Source organism: Cervus canadensis, chromosome 26 (assembly GCF_019320065.1).
Source record: "Cervus canadensis isolate Bull #8, Minnesota chromosome 26, ASM1932006v1, whole genome shotgun sequence".
NCBI classification, from domain to species: Eukaryota; Metazoa; Chordata; class Mammalia; order Artiodactyla; family Cervidae; genus Cervus; species Cervus canadensis.
Genome location: NC_057411.1, coordinates 38,228,952 through 38,244,732, shown reverse-complemented (window position 1 = coordinate 38,244,732; position 15,781 = coordinate 38,228,952). Strand labels below are relative to the sequence as shown.

Below are 15,781 nucleotides of genomic sequence, written 5' to 3'. Positions count from 1 at the left end.
AAATGACAGCTGCTGTTGCTAGTATGTCACAACCGCAGTGTTTAGGAAATGTCACTTTCCAATCTTTATAAAGTGCAAAGACAATGGAAAAGTAAAATCTTAAAAAAAACAAAACAAAACTCTTTTTCCTTAACTAGAGATATGGAACAAATTCCCCGACTTCATGGTTTTCAAATGGGGTAGCAACTTTCCGTGTCAACCGATGAGCCAAGTGCCCTGGGCAAACCCTCCTATACAACCCCCCCGCACCCCCACCCAACAATACACACGCTTTTCCTGCCCCTGTGGTGCAGAAAGTGCTGCTCTTCCCTGTCAGTTGGTCCAACGTTTGCCTCACAGCCCGAGTGTAGATGGAAAAGGGTTCTTTTCAGGGCTCTCGTTTCTCATTCGAGTGTAATTTAATATGGCACTGGTCACTAATTCCTGATCTGGGGTTTATTAATCCACCATTTTCCTCATTCCTGTTTCCTTAAGGAAAAGGAAAAGCACATATAGCATTCACACTGTCCTGGAATTGAATCTAGTGGACACGTCAAATTTCAAATGCAATTTGACCTGCCTGGGTCTGGTTTTAAAACATGTAAATTTCACAGAGCCAGTTTTATTGAAACATTTGCAATTTGCTATTTTCGAGGTAGGGGTCTGAAAGTTAGGAGATAAGTCAGAGTCAGGCCCAACTGGACCTGCCCTTAGGCACTGTGCATGTTAACAAGAGGACTTGCTTATTCAGTTTTCATTTTTCAAGACTATTAAGGAACATCTAAAAGCTGGACCAAATATTACAGCACAAACGTCAGAAACAAATGAATGCTGTTGTGACCTGAGGGTAAAACATGCAATTATGTCCTATGGTTTCAATTTTTCACATGTGTCATTAGGAACAATAACAATTAGGAATTAAAGTGAAATCAACAGAACAAAGCAGACGACTACTGACTCTGGTCAAATAGTTGCCGCTATCCTTTCTGCCTCTGGAATGAGAATTCAATTAAAATATCTGGCAGGACTTTGCTGGCGGTCCAGTGGTTAAGAATCCGCCTGAAAATGCAGGGGAAACGGGCTCAATCTCTGGTCTGGGAATATCGGCAACTGAGTCCATGTACCACAACTACTGAGCCCTCTCGTCCTAGAGCCCATGCTCTGCACCAAGAGAATCCTGGGCATCACAACTAGAGAGGTGCCCCTGCTCACTGGGGCTAGAGAAACTGGAGAAAATCCACTCACAGCAACAAAGACAGAGTGCATCCAAAAATAAGAAAGGAAAATAAATAAAATATCTGGCGATCAGCGGGGAGGCAGCTGGTGGAAGGATGGGGTGGGAGGTTGGAGTTAGCAGGTGCAAACTATTATATACAGAACGGATAAGCAACAAGGTCCTACTGTATAGCAGAGAGAACTATATTCAATATCCTATGATGAATCATAAGGGAAAAGAATATTAAAAAAGAAAACATGTGTGTGTGTGTGTGTGTATAAGTCACTTTGCTATACAGCAGAAATTAACACTGTAAGTCGACTATATTTCAATTTTTAAAATATTAATTTAAAAAATCTGGCAATCAATGAAATAGTGAAGCACAGTTGGAATGAGGGCAGAAAACACTTGCCCACTGGTTTGAACAGAATGGGATCAGGAAGCAGCTATGTCAGGAGACTAAAAGACTTTCTGATCTTTGTAATATTACTCAAGCCATCAACTCTTAGCCAAGATCAAATGATGTAAATGCATGTGCTGGCATGGAAAGACGCTCAAGATATTTTCAACTTTTTCTTTAGAAAGAATTTCACATTCATAGAGAAAATAACAAAGACAGTAAAAAAAAAAAAAAAAAATCCCACAAACCCTTCACTTGGATTCTCCAAATGCTAGCATTCTACCACACTCGCTTTATATTTTTCTCTCCCCCGTCCCCCCATATCCACACTGAGCCATTCAAGAGTGTGAGAGAGTGAGAGTTAATGCCCTTTTATCTCTAAATACTGTTGTGTGTACCAAAGCGTGCTTTAAAGCTTTATTTAAAGAGGGTTGGTTACAAAATCGTCTGTATCATGTGAGCCCATTTTATTAATATGCCCCATCTACCCGAGATGGTATCTTCACTCTTTCCTGACCCAAATGAATGTCTCTTAAACTAGAGTACAGTAGGTATTTCAGCTGTGCTTGCAAAGAAAGACCTATACGGACAGGCTGCCTTGTTTTTAAAAAGTACAACTTGGCACCTCCAAGTCTGCCACTGGAAGGAGACTTTCCAAAAAGGGAGGAGTGCTTCAACAAAGCATTATGGCTTAATCCCCTTCCTTGAAATCCACTTTGCCCACAGCGTATCCAGCTGAGTCCCGCCACCCCTGCTCAGAGAATCCAGGCTCTCCCTCTAACACTGGGGCCAAAGAGTAAACAAGCGACCTCTCTGAAGCACGGCCAAGTTCAGGCTGGACATCTTTAGGTAAGATTTCCTCAAAGAACAAGAGGTGATGCAAAGCAGCAACAACAAAAATTAACGCTAACCGCATGAATGCAGAAGCTCTAGCGTGTGGGTTCTTCCCTGTCTACTTTTCCTTCTGGGGCAGGAACACTGACGTTAGCACTTACCCCCCAAATCACATAGCAGCCTCCCACCCTCAATATCTAGGTTCCTAGAGGAGACCGGGAGAAGCCAACGGCACCCCACTCCAGTACTCTTGCCTGGAAAATCCCATGGACGGAGGAGCCTGGTGGGCTGTGGTCCATGGGGTCGCTAAGAGTCGGACACGACTGAGCGACTTCACTTTCACTTTTCACTTTCATGCATTGGAGAAGGAAATGGCAACCCACTCCAGTGTTCTTGCCTGGAGGATCCCAGGGACGGGGGAGCCTGGTGAGCTGCCGTCTATGGGGTCGCACAGAGTCGGACATGACTGAAGTGACTTAGCAGCAGCAGCAGAGGAGACCAACTTAGCTACTCTATACATCTGTGTGTTTGCGTGTGTGTTAAGTTGCTTCAGTCGGGTCTGACTCTTTGTGACTCTATGGACTGTAGCCTGCCAGGTTCCTCTGTCCACGGGATTCTCCAGGCAAGAATACTGGAGTGGGTTGCCACGCCCTCCTCCATGGGATCTTCCTGATCCAGGGGTAGAACCTGGGGTCTCTTAAGTCTCCCCACTCCGGCAGGTGGGTTATTTACCACTAGCACCACAAGGAAAGCCCTCACACATCTGGGGGTCCTGTATATAGACAGACCTCCCGATGGAGCCATCACTTTCCCAGGGAGTATGGCCTTAACATAGGAACCAAAATCCTACTCAACTTAAAAAACAGTAGCTACTTACTGAATACACACTGTACTTGTTACTACATTAAACTCATATTATTTCACAACATGTTATAGAAATACGGAAAAACCCAAATGAACTTTTTGGCCAACCCAATATTATTTCCTCCATTTGATACCATCTGTTACAAGATGCACCATCATTAGCTTGGCAGGGGAAAAAGTTAAGACACGAAATGTACTCATCAACTGTAGATACATCCCTCATTACAGAAGCTGAAAAATGAAATAAAAATCTGAGGGAATTCTGTATAATACTCTTAATTCTCACATCAATCTTGTGGTATTACCCCACTCATAAAAATGAACACTAAATTCTAAAGAAACTAACTTACATGTCCAGGGTTACACAGGGCACTCAAGTGACTGAGCCCGCCTTTCTAATATTGCTACACGACTGTCCCCAAAACCTCAACTTCAGGCCAGACACAAATATACTAGTATTTAAGGAGAGGGGTATACCATCCCAGTTGTCGTATGCAAAACCAAAACCGTTTTTCAAAGAGTACCGTTTCCCTTGGGCTTGTGCAAAGAAGTGGGTAGCCAGCCTTAACTACTTCTTACTACTGTGGGTACTTTAGACCAGCAAAAGCAGCGATGCTGGCCTTGGTCTGATTTCTCACTCTTCCTGGAATGACATTGTGTAATCCTAAGGAAATGCACTGATACCAAAATAAAAGATGTCAGTAAATGTCCCCTAAGCATGACACAGTTTGTTTTAATAAGCTAAAAAGAGGCAGATGGAAGAAATATACCTCACCGCTGAGACCACGGGGCTCTGGCAATATTGTGTTTTAAGTCTCTCAAGTTTCAACAGAGCAGCACTTTTTTAAACAATGCTGTTCTCAAAAAAGGCTTAGTTATCACTAACCAGAACTGCAGGGAGCACAGAGGCAGCATGCTGATGGAGGCGGCCAAGAGATCTTGGATCCTAGTTCTGGCTCCGCTGAGGATCGGGTCTTGCGATGCTGGCTGAGGTTCAACTTCTCTGGGACTATCTCCTCGTGGCAATGAACGGATAATATTACCAATCCTAACCACTTCGCAGGGTTGGTATGAAGGTCAAATGTGAAACTTTAAAAACTCTCAGGAGGCACTGATCCGTGAAATCAATACATGGAGCCAACATTATCAAGGTGGTCTTCAATGGCATTATAGCTTTTAAAGAAACCCCAATGGTTCTCTGTCAGCATATGTTTTAGAAGATCAAACAAAAGCTCACACTATTTTTCTTCAAACATAGTGGGTTGACCAAAAAGTTCATTCGTGTTTTCCCTAAGAGCTTATGGAAAACCCGAATGAGTTTTTGGCCAGCTCAGCATGTCACCTCTCAGCCTGCGGTTCAGTCTGTGGATCTACTATGCTGCTCGTGCATATGCATGTGCGCTCAGTCGTGTCTGACTCTTTGCAGACCTGTGAACTGTAGCCTACCAGGCTCCTCTGTCCATGGGATTCTCCAGGCAAGAAGACTAGAGAATCTCCACTTCCTCCTCCAGGGGATCTTCCCAACCCAGGGATGGAACCCATGTCTCCTTTGTCTTCCGCACTGGCAGGCGGATTCTTTACCACTGGAGTTCACCTAGCTCCGACTAACTAGCTAAGCCACGCTCCTCCTGCCCCTGTGGAACCCCTTTCCCTCTCCCACCTGTGTCGGGATGAGTCCTACTCAGAGTCTGAGCTGCAGATTAAAAACCACCTTTTGGGAAGCACTCCTTGATCCCCTCACTCCTGAAACTGAGCAGGTGTGCCCATGGCTGCGTGTACTTTTCCTGCCAAAGCTCCTCCCATCCCACCATCTCTGCTGCTTCTAGATCACCAGTTCCAGGACGGCAGGGGCCAGGTCTGCCTTCTGAATCACCAGTCACACGCTGCCTGCCACACAGAGGCCGCCAATCAACATTGGCCGTTGTGGTTTTCAGCCTCTGAACTCAGAATATGAAAACAGATGTCCAATTTGTAGAGCTTCAGAGACTTTCTAAATGCTGTAGCATCTCCGAATAATAAGCCAACATCTTAATGAACAAACTACACAGAAGTAAACACACCCCAGAGACAGAAAGGAAACTGTTTTTCATTGTTTTCTCCTTCCACACATTAAGATTACTCTTAGAAACTATTTTTCACATATCAGATTGGCAAAACAAAAAAGGAAAGAAGTGACAATACTCTGTCTATGAGAGAGAGGTGCGGAATCAGGCACTCAAATTCCAGGGCTGGTGGGAGGGTAACACAGCACAATCTCTGAAGACAGCAGTTTGGCAAGAGCTACCAAATTCTAATTTCCCCAACTCTGACCCAGCAGGATGAGCTCAAGCACTAACTCCCAAGTGCACAAAAAGATATATGCACAAAGTATTCATTTCAGTCTAGTTTGCAAATAGTAAGGTACTAAAAAAAAAAATCTAAATGCCCATCCTAGGTAGTTGGCTAAGAAAACTGTGTTACATGCCCCTACACAGAAATACTATGCAACCATGACAAAGAATGAGGGCACTCTTCATGCACAGAGCTGGGTAATCTCTAAGATGTATTGTTAAGGGGGGAGGGGAAGGCACAGGTGCAGCACACGCCAGGATTTGAATAAATGAAAAGGTGATGTCAGAAGAGAGCATGTATGTCAAGTTACTTATGATGCACAAAATACCACTGGGAATAACACAAGAAGCCTTTAACATCAGCTACTTCTAGAACGGAAAATTAAGTTGCTAGAGGGCTAGCGTAATGGGAAGATTTTCACTGTGTATCTTTTTACTGTCTTAAAATTAATTAATTTATTTTTAATTTATTTTTATTTTTGGCTATGCAGCATCTGGAATCTTAGTTCCCTGAACAGGAATCAAACTCACGCCCCCTGCCTTGGAATCACAGAGTCTTAACCACTGGACCACAGGGGAAGTTCCGTTTTTTCACTTTTTCAATTCTGCATTATGAAATATATCATGTATTCAGAAATAAAAACACAAAGATTAGATTGAGATTTTTTTCTTTAAATATAGGAATAAACATTTTTTCTCAAAAGTACAGCCAAAGGTCTCTGCCACATTTGTGCTTACGATCTATCAGCTTTCCTCTAGGGACCGAATAACTTGCCTTCTCCCAAACACACATCTCAGTGAATCCGTCCACAGCTTCCTCCCTGGTGCTCGGGGATTGCCCCATGTAACCCTCAACACACAGAACTGTCCCTGGATTTACTGTCAGCCTTCCTGTGAGGTGCTCCCAGGGAAGCCTAGGACTTGGTGTCTCGCCCAGTATTTGCTGGCTACTTCACACTTGCTTCCCAAATGAGACTACTGCAAAGTCCCTGAAAGACATGTATTTGAGGGGTGGGGGTGGCCTCTCTTTTAATCAGTCATGCTTATTACATACCAGGTAGATGCACATGACGTAGAGAAAGCCTTACAGGATTGTTGTGGGGACAAAATAAGACAAGGCACGTTAAAGCTAACGCCACATAAATAAACCTAAGCATTTATCATGAAGATGCCATGATCAGCATTTCCCAGAGATGGATTAGAAGAGGAAACCAAAAGGCCTGCCTGAGCAAGGTTCTGATATAAAATTCATTTTATTCTGTAAATACAAAGTAAATTACCTACATAGCGAGGCCAATTCCAAGAACTTGCTCATACCACTGGGGTGTGCCTACTCGGGCTGGAAAAAGCACAAGGCTGAACAGTATTATTTCTTCAGGAGTGTCATGCCCTTCGGGGATCTATCTAAACGTCGATTTCCACACCCAGTATTCTAGGTAAAAATTTTTTTAAGTCCCTGGACAGATTTATGGAAACACTTACAGTACAAAGATGGAGAAGGAAATGGCAACTCACTCCAGTATTCTTGCCTGGGAAATCCCATGGACAGAGGAGACTGCAGTCCCTGGGGTCATTAAGAGTTGACATGACTGAGCATGATAGTACAAAGAGGGAAAAAAAGGGAAACTGTGGATTGTTAATATGGAAGGAAGGATAAAGGATTAGAAAACAGAGAACAAGACACCCTTCTCAGTTTTCCTAAAGATGAATAGTAGTACAACGCAAACTAATTTTGACTGTCAAACCCTTCCTTTAAAAAATGAAACACCCTCCATCTCTACCCAAATATTTTCAAACAGCAGCAAGGGTCAGAGTAGTATTTTTCTTAAAAAGGTGATTAAGCGGCAACATGTAGCAAAGAATTACTCACATGTTCCCTGGAAGCCTCTGTAATGTCAAACTGGTCTGCCAGGTGCGGAGGATACCACAATTAATGTTACACTAACTGCAGACATCTCTATAGTTCTCCAAGTAAATGTTTCAAGAAGAGGAAAGACTGATGAAGGACAAGGTTATTTTCAATGATGAGGAATCTACAGGTCAGCTACAGCTATCATCCAACAAAAATTTACTGTGGAAAGACCAAGCAATCCTACTCACATTGGAAGATCTAGAAAGGGGACAGCAGTGCGGAAACACAGGTGTCACAAACACTGGTTGCCGATTCCCAGAAGTTCCTTCACCTTGACTCGGCATCTACCTTCAACTCCAAATGGTAACCCAAGGTGTTCTGTCTCCCCCGAACTGGTTTCCTACAGGCAGTGGATCCATACTCAGTCACATCTAACTCTTTGCAACCCCACGGATTGTAGCCCACCATGCTCCTCTGTCCAAGGGATTTCCCAGGCAAGAATACCAGAGTGGGTTGCCATTTCCTACATGTAGGGTCTGGGTTTATTCATCCCAGTATCTCCTAGGGCCTTGGCATAATTCTGGAATAGCACAGATAACGCAAGTTGTATTTGTCCAACGAATAAATTTGATTTTGTCATCTCATGGCATCTTCGACAGAATTCTCAAACACGTTCAGCTCAGTCACATATGACTGTTTGCAATTTGGGGAGTTTCTCAGACAGCCAAGTTTCTGATGCGGCAGTAACATCAGAACATGATTGTTGGAGGAGGGCTACACTGGGCAGGCTTGAGTGGAGTAAAGGAAGGGTATATCTCTCTTTGAGTCTGGAGATCAAGAAATAGTTCAGGATAGGGACTTCTCTGGTGGCCCAGTGGCTGAGACTCCGCGCTTCCAATGCAGGGGTCTGGGTTTGATCCCTGGTCAGGGAACTAGATCCCATGTGCCACAACTACAGATCCCACATGTTGCAATTAAAACCCAGCACAGCCATATAAATAAATAAATAAATAAATAAATCTTTCTTTAAAGAAAAAGAAATAGTTCAGGATAAATGCAGAAAAAGGATACTGGAAGCTTGGGAGATGTGCTAGCACCCTAACTCACTTTATATTAAATGACAGCTAATATCTACAGATGTCTGTAAAGTTCACGTTTAGGTAAATTGCTCCTTTATAAGCTCCTATATTATCTGTCTGGATTTCACCAGCTAAAGCAAAAACAGGCTAAAAAATGAAAAATAAAAAACCCTAAATATCATTACTGAAACTTACAAACCCTTACAGGAAGGAATATTTTGAACTATATGTACAATAAAGATCAACATGAGTAATTAGAGCCTTCTATTTCTTTCTAGGCACCCTGATTGTTACCAGTGTAGCAATTTGCTTTAATTAGTGTCATAAAGAATTTATTCCTCTAAAGTATATGAAATTTATAAAAGCTCATAATTTATATTAACTGAACTACTTAAAATATTCTGGAAATTCTGTTTTGATCTCTATTTAAAGAAGAGATCTTTTCATTATGAAACCTACGGTATAGTTCTTAAGATCTGGTTTAAGTAAATAAAACAGGAACTGTGAATAGCTGTTTCCCATATATGTGTTATAACACTGTATATAAACATACAAATGAATATGAAGGGACTAATAAAAGTGCTAGTTTCATTTATTTTATTACTACTAAATTTCCTGAGATCACACAAGTATAAATTTTAATATATTTGTAAGACTTCTACAGAGTCACATGAAAGTTTTTATTTTAAAAATACTACTTATGTTGCGGCAATATATGCAGAAATGTTTTCAGTAAACATTCTTTATGACCACAGGTCAACTAGCTTGTTGGTGTTAAAGTTACAAGGGGTGGGATGTCCCCAAGATGAGTTTAAACAGACTTAAAAACAAAGCAAATGTATAGAACTTACTGTTGTTTGACAGTAAATATATCTAATCCTTGTTATTCGCCAACTTTCTAACTTTTTGACTGTGAACCATTACCATTCGCCGTGTAATAAGGAATCAGAAAGCCCCGATGGTCTAGGACTTGAAAACACTGCGCCTTTGATGGAAGATCACATGAGACCCCACGAAGCCCATTGTGGGCATAGCAACCATGAATGATTGAGTAAGACTGGCTAAAAGGCACTGCTTTAAAAAAAGAAAAAAAGGCCTCACAAAGAACAAGTCTAGACACTGGTTCCATTCCAGTGATAATAAACGGACAAGTTCTTTCAAACGGTCCCAATTCTATGACCTAACTCCCCTTCCACAACCTATTCTACTCACTAAAACAACATTTAGAGTTGGTTTTTGTTTTTAAGAGGAATTTAATTTTCATTTATGGGTGGGTACATGAATTTGCAAAGCAAGAGCCATCTTCATCCCTTTCATTGTGACCACACTCACTCCATTCCCATCCTGCTTGGCTCCTTCCCCACCCTCGCACAGACACACACACACGCACACATGAGTACTCTCTCACAAATCATATTAAGTGATGGTTCTGAGTCTAAAACAATACTACCCCGAAGTTATTTTGTCAACCATGACAGGATTTATAGACGCATAAACCTGTATTACTGCTCCTTTTTGAGTGTATGTGTCCACTGAATTTAAGTGCCAAACAATGTTCAGGAACCATGTCTAATTCTGTGTTTCATAGGGTGCCTGGGCATTTTTTTTTAATCGCTGGGCAGAAATGAAGACTACAGAGGCACCAGGAGAAAAAAAAAAAAAAACCCTTCCATCAGTTTCTGGATGAGGTTGAAAGAAACTGAAGTCATATGAACAAGATAAGTCATTTAATCCACTCTTTGTCTAAAAGGACATAAAGATTTTTATCCTAAGCTTTTTCCAGCAGTAATCTCAACAGTTCCCCCCTGGGCTAGGTGTTGGTTGTCTGTCTCCTGGCATCATGATTTTTAAAAACAAAAAAACAGAACTGGGGGGTAGGGGAGAGAGGGAGGAGAGAAAATTACTGAAGCGGTAGACCAGAGGCAATATATACTCTGAGGAAGCAATCTGAGCTTCAAACTATCTTGGGGATTACTGATACTATAATAAACACAGAGGAGAGAAGGCAAATAAAGATGGCCTTCCCTTTTATACCTTAATTCTGAATTAGTAAATTCCTTTTTTTTTGGGGGGGGGGGGCGGTTTGCATCTTTAATATTGGGTGGTAACAAACAGGTTACTTACCAGGGTCTAGAAAAAGGGCCAAAGATCATTGAAGAAAGTACAATTATTTAATACAACATTATGGTGGTTATAAATCACATACTTAATCATGTTAAAGAGCACCTAAATTTAAGAGACTATTGCTTCTCTGTCCATGGAATTCTCCAGGCAAGAATACTAGAGTGGGTTGCCATTTCCTTCTCCAGGGGATCTTCACCAACCAGGATTGAACCTGTGCCTCCCGCATTGCAGGCAGATTCTTTACTGTCTTTACAGGGAAGCCCATTTTCTTTTCTACAATTTATTAAAAACCAGACTCATTGGGGGGTGGGGGGGGTGCTTCTAATTCCACTGACTCTCAGGTAGGTTTAATAATCTTTTCCTTTCCATGGACTATCTTGGTATGTAAGTTTAGACAAACTCTATGAGACTTCCAGAAAGTTCATCTCATAAAGTGACTGAACTGGCAAAAGTGAACAGGTTTAATAACAAAGTTTTGAATAACAGTCACTCACCAGGTGCCAGTTTTTCTTTTTTAAATAAACATAAGGGACAGGCTAGATAAATACATATAAAAGAATTATTCTTGAATTTATTTTAAACAGGTATTTAATATGTGCCAAGGAGAAATTTTCCTTTGCTTGTAAAATAAATGTGCTCTAATACCTGCTGAATTTGAAAGCATTAACCGTTTGTACATCTACCACAATTCTACCATATCTAAGACCACAATTCTAAAAGTTATCATAGGAGACAATAGGTTTATGCTCATTTTGAAAACAAACAGCAGTGAGCGACTCTCTGCATCTTTCTCCATCTCAATAAACTTCTCTCAGTCCTTCTGACTCTCATCCCCTCACACCAACACACATGCAATGAAGTTTTGAAAGTTCTCTTTTGACTTGAATCCAGAGCCCTTGACCCAAGACTCCAACCAGCTTCCCTAGCGGCTCATACAATGAAGAATCTGCCTGCAATGTGGGAGACCCAGGTTGGATCCCTGGGTTGGGAAGATCCCCTGGATAAGGGAATGGCAATCTACTTCAGTACTCTTGCCTGGAAAATCCCATGGACAGAGGAGTCGGGCGGGCTACAGTCCACCAGGTCTCAGAGTCAGACACAACTGAGTGACTAACATTTTCCAGGCACCCAACCACATTTGTCCTAACTCCCAATATTCCTGCATTTACTGTCACTCCTGTGTTCTCCTTGTGCTTCTGCACATTCTAGAATGCAGAATCTAGGTGCCAGAGAAGAGAGACTATGAAAAATAGGCCATCATTCTAATAGGAACAACAAAAGCAACTCTGCTTGAAAACGGCCTTTAGGAGATGGGAGGGCCAATCCACCAGAAGTAAATTAAGTCTCAGTAGTGCACCAGTCCAACTGTGGCCCCCGTGACTATTCCACACACCTGGGCCAAGCCCCAACGGGGAAAAGGCGCCTGGAAGCTGCTTCACTTTTTCCCTGATATTATCACAATCACTCTGCCAGTTTGGGGGAGGGGCACAGGCCCTTGGGGGCCCGGGCAGTGTGTGTGTGTGTGTTGGGGGGCGGGGGGGGGCCTTTCAATACATTCTTTAATTGGTATGAAAAAAAGTGAAAGCGTTAGTTGCGCAGTTGTGTCTGACTCTTTGTGACCCCACAGACTATAGCCTGCCAGGCTCCTCTGTCCATGGAACTCTCCATTCAAGAACACTGGAGTGGGTTGTCATGCCCTCCTCCAGGGAATCTCCCCAACCCAGGGATCGAACCTGGGTCTCCTGCACTACAGGCAGATTCTTTTACTGTCTGAGCCACCAGCCAGCCAAATCCTCTGCAAAAAATAAGCAGTGTTATTAATATTGTCACAATAATGCTGTCTACCAAGTAGCATTAAATGAACCTGAAAAGCTTTAGACTGGCTCCTGAGAAGGTAAGTCTTATCTGTTTTCCTCTTTTAGTGAAACTTTTAAGAAGCATCTCAATGTCAAAAAAATTGATTTCTTAGTAAGATTCTCTCAAAAGCTTTTTGTAAGACAAATAAACCAGTTTTTTCCGGTTTAGAACACAATCTTTAGAACACTAGAACACAATCTTGAAAAGCAAAAACTTGGGAGGAACACAAACCACTGGAAAACTCTACAGCTTCTTAAGTGTGAGGGTCAACACACCTCCAACTCGGCTTTATGACATAGCTCCTACTTTGAAAAGCTAAAGGGCATAATCTAAATTTAAATCAATCAATAAAGAGTTTGCACTGTAACAACTTGAGGGTTCTGCCTGCTTTCTCATTATTTCTGCCCAATTTCTAAGCTCTCTCACTGAGAGAACAGTCTCTACTGTTTAACCTTAAAGTAAACAAATTTTAATTTTTGAGGAGAAAAAGTGGAAACACTGTCATGTTCTCTAGTCAGCCTTTCATCAGATAAATTTAGACCCCAGAAAGATACGGACTATGTGATCATACAAACTATGCTGATCAAGTTCAGTTCAGTCACTCAGTCATGTCTGACTCTTTGGGACCCCATGGATTGCAGCACACCAGGCTTCCCTGTCCATCATCAACTCCCGGAGCTTGCTCAGACTCATGTCCATCGAGTCAGTGATGCGTGCTGATCAATAAGACCCACAAAGCTACAAGAACATTAAAATGTATCTACTAGGGCTTCCCTGGTGGCTCAGTGGTAAAGAATCTGCCTGCCAATGCAGGAGACAAGAGTCTGATCCCTGATCTGGGAAGATCCCACATGCCGAGGAGCAACTAAGCCTGAGTACCACCACTACTGACCCCCCGGCTACAGCTACTGAAGCCCACGCTCTAGAGCCCGTGCTCCACAAGAGAAGCCACTGCAATGACAAGCCCACACACTGCATCCAGAGAAAAGTCACACAGAACGAAGACCCAGCACAGCCAAAAATAAATAAATAGAATTTTTTAAATGTATCTAGTACACCTGCTTGCACTAAAGTAAGATTACTTCTAAATATTCCTAGACTAGGAGAAATCAATACGACATATGTTAAAACTTGGGTAGGAGCTCCACAATCTTTTATTATATTTGACTTAAATTCCATTTGTCTGCCAAAAAACAAAGCAATAAAAGCCAAAAGGGAGTGGAGGGGTGGGTAGTGTACACGTGTATAGACAAATATTTAAGCTTTTACGACACCAGTATCTTCGATCTGTACCTTTACTCTGGGAAGACCAAAAAAAAAAAAAAACCTTAAGTTTTTTTGCCAAGTTTGGTTTGCCAAGTGATCCAGAAGTTCAAGATCAGAGTTTGAAAGTTGGACAAAATATCTGACTAGTAAGTAACTGCTTATTTTTAAATGTTTTTCATTTCTTTCAAACGCACTGCCTTGATATGCTGTAATTTGGAAGAGACAGAAAACACAACCGTGATACTTTCTCTGCTCCTGCTCCATTATATCATGAGAGAGAGACAGGGAGAGAACGGAAAATCCATAATCCAAACCAACAACCATGCAAATCTCAAGAGGTAAGGCGAGTCTCCAGGGGCAGCCAAAACTAAAAAAAAAAGAAAGCCGCAGCGCACCACCTGTCTGTCACCTATGAAGTGTGCACCACGGGAGGGGACAGGGGAGGCGCTGGACGCCCGAGTCGGGGAGGCTTATTTACACCCTGTTTGTGAGGTCACACACACAGTTTGTTCGGATCCTTCACTCCTTTGATGTCAGCCCCTAACCGGGGAGGCTAAGAGAAGAAACGGAGGGAAGGAGGAAAGAAGCCCAGTGGGGAAGGGAGGAAGCAGGAGGAGGGGATCAAGAAGGGGAGAGAGAAGGCGGTTTTCCTTGGAGGGCTCGGCCTTCCCACCTGAGCCTCAGTCCCGCGCTCACTGGTACTTACTGCGGGGCAGCTGTGATGGGGGCACTCACCTCCGTGAACATGTCTTACTGCCTTCCTACATGGCCAAGAGGCTTTCCTGTCTCCACACATCCCCTGGCCGGCCCTAATCAGTGCCACTGGGTCACTGTCTTTTGCGCTGGCAGCTGCAATGGCGGCCCTGACAGGGAAGAACTTTGCATCTCTTCCCTTGGACTGAGCCATAGGCAGCAAGCAGCGAGCGCTCCCAGGCACAACTCCCCTGGCTCTGCTCCGAAAAAATGCTCTCTCAAGTACACCGTTGCTTAGCAATATTTGCCTTCCCCCTGTACCTCTGAAATTGGCAACATCTGTCCCTTTGGCAGTTTTGACTTGTGCACGGCGCCATGCTCATAGTTTAAAAACACATTCCGCTTGATGACACGGGCAAGACTCCACTCCTCCCATCTCCCCGCAAAACCACGAATGTGGAAGCTCCCCCCCGCACAAGGTTTAATCTTCACTTGGTTTTAAAGATCGCCGATCTAAATGTCCACAGGTTTCAAAATACTGACGCTGAGTAGGACTTCCTATTACACCCCACCTATATAGTGCTGTCCGCATAATTACACCTGAGGGTGTGTCTGAACTAAAAATCCCCTTTGGTCTGAAATTTTTTTATGCAACATTTTCTATCGTAAGGTATTATCTGTAAATACTTATTAGTAAAATAAGATATAAAGGCAATTCATTCATGGTGTAGGGAGGGTAGATTTCATGCTCACACTATAGCCCAACCTCACAAACAAAGACACGCACACACTGACACAGAACAATGGCAGAGGAACCTAAGAAGTCCAGAGAACAAAAGTTCATTTAAGCAATTACAACGTGATGAATTTCAAAACAAACGGCCTTAAGTTTCCTAAGTTTTTAATGCATCCCTCAACACAGCCATCTTAGTGATTTACTGAGGTTACTCATTAACACTATAAAGGTAGTTCATAATACTGTAATTTTATACATAGGGGAAAAAAACTAATAAAAATAAAACTTTATGGGTAGTATATATGTTCTGCATGTAATTTTACTTTTTATCTAGCACATCAAAGAGTAATAAAAGCAATAATATTAAAAAGCATAAAAATGAACTAAGAATTGAACCATCATGCTATGTGCCTTAAACTTGGGCATGTAGACATTTTTGTTTACTTAAACAAACCAGGCTACAATTTTCTTTTTCCCCAAACTAATCTTAACATATTACAAACACATGTTCTCAGAAACATTTTATAGGAACTAAGTTCCAGTTACAAAGG

At 42.3% G+C, this 15,781-nt stretch overlaps 1 protein-coding gene across 5 annotated transcripts in view; it reads right to left on the bottom strand.

Moving 5' to 3' along the window:
- The window catches only part of AFF1 (AF4/FMR2 family member 1), a 197,542-nt gene that overhangs the window by 59,789 nt on the left and 121,972 nt on the right, over positions 1-15,781 (bottom strand). The gene's annotated exons all lie outside the window — the stretch shown is intronic.